We start from the raw sequence: 6,025 nt of genomic DNA, 5'->3' as shown, positions 1-6,025 counted from the left end.
GTTGTGAAAAATGCCTTTTGACGCGAAGATCAACATTTTTAGATGCAGATCCCCGGTTACTCAACATTTCACATACTCAAGTTGCTTTGCATACTCTTAATTCAAGTACCTTTTTACGCGAATGTCGACATTTGTAGATGCCAACCCCCGGTTACTCGGTATGAGAATCATTGGAGTCGAACAACCCTTTTTTTTTTTCAATATATATATATATAATAAAATTCCCTCTAAGAGTAATCATGAGAAGAGTATGACACTTATTAACCATATTAATTTCTTATCTTATAAAATTAGATAAAAAGAAGAATTTTCATCAAATATACAAAATGTAGGCATAATTTTCTCCATTTTACTAGATATACTTTCCTATAGATGTAAAAATTATAATCACATAAAAATCATTTCCAAATTTCATGAGAAAAGAAGTATCAAAACCGCATATATTTATTTTAAAAGGATAAGTGACAACATTTTATTTATTTATTATAGTTAATAACATATATGTGTATAAGGTTTTGGAAAAATTTTGACAGAGTCTCCCCTTAAAAGTGGACTAAATCTCCCTGCCAGCAACCACAAGAAACACCATTTAAGCACAAGAATTATATCAAACACAACTAAAATCACAAGTACCACACATTTCTTCCCCCACACTTAGAATACACATTGTCCTCAATGTGTAGGGAAAGAAAAGAAAAGAAACAAAAGAAAGGAACAAGTGACTCCCCAAGTGAGATGACTGCAGTCCAGTGAAGCCTTGAATCATGAGTCATCGACCGCTCAACCATCCACAGTCAACGATCTACTAGTTACTGCCACAAGTTCCAATATTCAAAATAAGGAATGTAAGTTAACATTTTTCAAACAAAAGATAAAAATAACAAGCAAACAAAAGAAAAGCCAGCCAAAGGGCAGCCTCAATCATCCTCTTCATCGTCATCTTCATCATCATCGATGGGAGGTGGGCGTGTGCCTAAATGATCTTCAATTCGGTCCAGGCGAATATCCATTCTGGCTAAATGATGGTCGATGTCGTCCAAGCGACCGAAAAGCCGCTGCCAGTTGGTCTGTGGCGGAGGAGGAGGTGGTGCTGCAGTAGATGGTCCAGCTCCATCGCGACCATGTCTAGCCTTTTGTCTCCGCTCCTGAACAGGGCGTGGAATGTCTCCCGTGCCAATACCAAGGCGGCGAAGAGTAGTGATAGTCATCTCAGCACGTGGTGGAACATACTCCCGCCGCATGCCTTCCAAGGGAACTTCAAAACGGGGGAAGATTAAAGTCAGTAGACGAGGAAATGAAAGTTTGAAAGAAGTTGTCTTACGCCTCGCCGTAGACCTAATGTGGCTGATGATGATGTTCGGCAATGAAATTCGAGCATATGGGGAAGTTCGGTTGTGGAACATGTAATCAAGGAAGTAAATATCGCTCTTGCGAACCTCCGTGTGCCCCGTCTTCTTTGGGATGACATTGTGAGCCATCATGTAAATGATAAGCCGATGACGAGGTTCGAATACATTTGCCAATATAGTCTCCTTTCTGGTAGAGCGAAAAGGTTGGTACTCGAGACCAAACCTAGCCATGGCCAATGATGGATCCCACCTCCTATTCGGGGGAACAAACTCCTTCTTCAAGTCTACTGGACGTCCGTCATCCATACACCCCAAAATAGCAGCCAAATCTTGCCGTGACAAGGTGATTCGTCTTCCACGCACCCAGGACTCAATTATTTCTCCACTATGGCGCGCCTTACTTTCAATGTTGGCGTAAAACTCGCGCACCAGGTCTGGGTAGTAATGGTTTGGAAGGGTGAGAATCGGAGCCCATCCTAGCTGAGCAAAAGCCTCTGAGATGTTGTACATCATCTCAACTGGTGGACTGACGTGCATCTCAAACAAAAACTCCAAATTAGCACGCGCCTCATGCCACTCCTGATTCCTGCGAGTGTTGAACCTAGCACTGTCAAATACCGATCTTCCCGCTCCACGGGAGGTGCCCTCACCAGGTCGACGGTTAATTGGTGGAGGAGAAGGTGAATTCTCCTCTTCAGTCACCTCCATCTCTTCATTAACCTCCCTCTCCTCACTACTAGAGGATGAAAGTACCGCTCTTCTTCCTCTTGGCATAGTACCTAAAAAATATTTCAATTATTCACATGTACTACAACTCATTTTTTTGGCAACAAAAGTTCAGCATTAATCCAAATAACCTCAAATACAATTGCTTAAGTTCTAATCATTCAATGATCGTACAAGACATATTTTCTGCCTAAAGTTGCCCAAAATCACCAAATTACACAAGATATGTATCAATTATAATTCAATTAGTGAAAATAGGAGCAATTATGATTATAACTATTTAGAATTAACAATAATAATATGCTTTTAGCTATAATCATGTTTAGGCAAAAATTAAACTAACTAACTCACCAAATCAACCAAATTACTCACTATACACAATGCACATGCTTAAACATCATCAACTAACCCTTTTTAACCATAATTTAACATCACCAATGGCTCAAAAACATCCTAGTTCCTTTTTCCAATTTCATCTAAATATAGCAATTGTGAATTTTAAAGTACTTGAAAACCAATAAATTGCTACATTTAAACATTTAAACATGCTTAAACAATCATAATAATCATGAATAAAATCAAAAATAGCCATGAACCTCATCAAATTTTCGAAATTAAAAGATGTCAGATAGCTCAGGATAAAAAATATGAACTTCTAAAATCAAAAGATTTGATGAAGAAACTTACCTCAATCACGTAGAAGGATGTTTGGTGATGCTAAAAATGCAAAAAGCCCTATGAAACAACCTCCAATTGACCTCCAATTGACCTCCAATTGAAGAAATTAGAGTTTAAGAACCCTAACCTTCAATCCCTCAAAAACCTGATTTTAGGTGTTTTTCTTGGATTTTAATCGGTTAAAAAGGTTGTATGAAGCTCAAAAGGTGTTGGGGTGATGATTTCTAGCAAGATTATGGAGTATAAATGAAAATTTGTGAGTTGGGTAGAAGGAAGAGGGAAAAACGCGGCTGGAAAAATTGGAGAAGTGAAGAAGAAAGGCTGAAATCGCGTTTCTGAAGGATATATTCAGACACGGAAAACGCGACTAAATACGCGCCTTCAACTCGCGTTTTTGAAGTCGCGTTTCCTGCACAAATCTTGCAGGAATGAAAACGCGACTGTGATGGAAAACGCGACTTTGAGTCGCGTTTCTGAAGTCGCGTTTTTGAGTCTTGATCCAGGCTTGAAAACGCGACTTCCATTAAAACGCGACTTTAGGTCGCGTTTTGAATGCGCGTTTTCTGTTCTGCAGGTGCAGAATTGAAAACGCGATTCTGAGAAACGCGACTTGTAGTCGCGTTTTATTTGCAAACGCGTTTTCTGCTTCGATTTTTAGCAGAATTTCAACTTTTGAAAAATTACAAAAGGTACCCCAATGACTCAAAATGCATCATAGATCATTTGTTTGCCAATTTTAATGACTGGAACAAATGTAAAACATTAAAAACATGCATTTTACCCCTTTATAATGAATCAAAAACACCTTTAACGCAAATCGAGGGGTTGAGTTGTTTGATCAAAGTTCGCCCTTTTCACCTCAAATGGTCATTCTTGCTTCCATTTGCCAACCCTATCACACAAAAACAACAAATTAACTAAAACACTTATTCAAGTCTAAAAATCACAAAAATTTAACACAAATAACATAAACATTGGGTTGCCTCCCAATTAGCGCTTTTGTTTATAGTCGTTGGCTCGACTGAAAGAGTTGAATCACTTTAGAGCATTAGGGAGCGATTTTCTCCCCATGGGTCGAAACTCCCGAGCCAATCCACCATGTGGTGAACCATGCATTGATCTTCATAGTCCAATTTCCTCAAATGCCAAGGAGGAATATTAGACTTGTCATAGAGAGGCTCAACTTCACCTTGGAGTGGATTTTGCTTGTCTTTTCTGAATTGGCTCAACTTTTCACCATTTTCTTCATGGAATGGCGAATTTATTAAGCCAACTTCCATCCTTATCTTCTCCTCCTTTGTTCCTACACCATGAAAGTTAGTACCAAGGACATTTATAAATTTAACTTCTTCGGTCCTTTCTTGGTTAACCTTTTCATCATATGGCATATTAGAAACAAGAGCAGTAGGCTCTATATTCCCTTCTTTATTATCCAAATTGAATTCCAATTCCTCACCATTAACCCGTAATATAAGCTTACCTTTTTCTACATCAATCATAGTTCGTGCAGTGGCTAAAAACGGTCGTCCTAGAATAATTGGCATTCTCACATCTTCTTCAATATCTAAGACAACAAAATCCACAGGTATTATAGATTGTCTTACCTTTATGAGTACATTTTCCAAAATACCCATGGGACGTGTGATTGACCGATCCGCTAATTGCAATGTAATATTGGTAGCTTTTAGCTCTTGAAGTCCCAATCTCCGGGCAACCGATAACGGCATAAGTGACACACTTGCACCTAAATCACATAAAGCATTAGAAAAATGCAATTGACCAATAGTGCAAGGAATAGAAAAACTTCCCGGATCTTTCAATTTAGGAGGGAGTTTATTCTTAATCAATGCACTACACTCTTCCGTTAATGCTATCATCTCATTATCTACAATTTTCCTCTTCTTTGACATGATGTCTTTCAAGAAACGTGCATAAGAGGGAATCTGTGTTATAGCATCAATGAAAGGAATGTTAATGTGCAATTGTTTAAACATTTTGAAGAACTTTTCAAACTCCCGATCCTGTCCATCTTTCTTCAACCTGTGAGGAAAAGGTATCACATTAGAATTTAATTTGGGATGAAGTGCATCAATATCAATGATAACATGATCATTTTGACTTTCTTGCTCCCCTTCAATTGCTTGCTTCTTGTCTTTTTCACCACCTGAATTTTCAAAATCAAATCCCTCAACCGTTTTACCGCTTCTAAGAATGATTGCATTGACATGCTCTCTCGGATTCACTTCGGTTTTACTTGGTAATTCACCAGGGTTTCTATTGTTGATCACATTGGCAATTTGACCAATTTGAACCTCCAAGTTTCTGTACATCCCAGCTAATTGGTCCAACCGCCCCTCAACTCGCTCGAATCTATCCGAAGTCACCTTAGCAAGTTTTTCCACCGCGATCTCCCAACTTGGTTTAGTTTCAGCCTGTGGTTGCCTTGGTTGAAATCCCGGCGGATTGGTTGGCCTTTGTTGATTGCCTTGATCTTTCCATCCAAAGTTTGGATGATTTTTCCACCCCGGATTGTAAGTATTCGAGTAGGGATTATTTGGAGCATTTCGGTTGTAATTATTGACAAATTGTACCTGCTCAGAATCAACACACTCATTAATATCATGTTCACCTCCACAGAAAGAACAACAAGCTACGTGAGCATTAGATGAACTTGGGCTAACTCCACCTTGTCTACTCAATAACTTCATCACATTATTCATTTGAGCACTCAGCATATTGAGAGTGTCCATTTCTATCATACCTGCGTGACGTCTTGTATTACCTCTCTCATTGGCCCATTGGTAGTTATTTGCTGCCATTTCTTCTATCAAATTATGAGCCTCTTGGGGTGATTTACCCATTAAAGCTCCACCTGCAGCTGCATCGATCATAGTTTTAGTAGAAAAAACTAAACCATTATAGAAGGTTTGTATGATTAACCATTCCGGCAGTCCATGATGTGGACATTTCCGAAGCAAATCTCTAAACCTTTCCCATGCTTCATATAATGATTCTCCTTCCATTTGACTAAAACCAGTGATATCCATTCTAAACTTAGCAGTCTTACCTGGTGGAAAATACTTATTTAAGAATGCTCTTGATAGTTCATCCCATCCAGTGAAAGTATTAGGAGCATGAGAGTGTAGCCAAAGTTTGGCCTTATCTCTCAATGAAAATGGGAACAACCTTAGTCTTATAGCATCATCACTAACTCCATTCATTTTAATTGTATCACAAATTTCCAAGAATGTAGCTAAGTGTGTATTAGGATC

General features: G+C 38.7%; 1 non-coding gene across 1 annotated transcript; it reads left to right on the top strand.

The window, feature by feature from the left end:
- The first annotated feature begins 5,702 nt into the window (after positions 1–5,702).
- Positions 5,703–5,809, top strand: LOC113767279. Its single transcript, XR_003467992.1, has one exon. It is a non-coding gene; the product is annotated as a small nucleolar RNA R71 (small nucleolar RNA).
- The last annotated feature ends 216 nt before the right edge of the window (positions 5,810–6,025 follow it).

The sequence above is a fragment of the Coffea eugenioides genome, chromosome 3 (assembly GCF_003713205.1).
Source record: "Coffea eugenioides isolate CCC68of chromosome 3, Ceug_1.0, whole genome shotgun sequence".
In the NCBI taxonomy this organism is placed as follows: Eukaryota; Viridiplantae; Streptophyta; class Magnoliopsida; order Gentianales; family Rubiaceae; genus Coffea; species Coffea eugenioides.
Note: the sequence above shows the minus strand (reverse complement) of the source record. Positions and strands in the feature narration are given on the sequence as shown.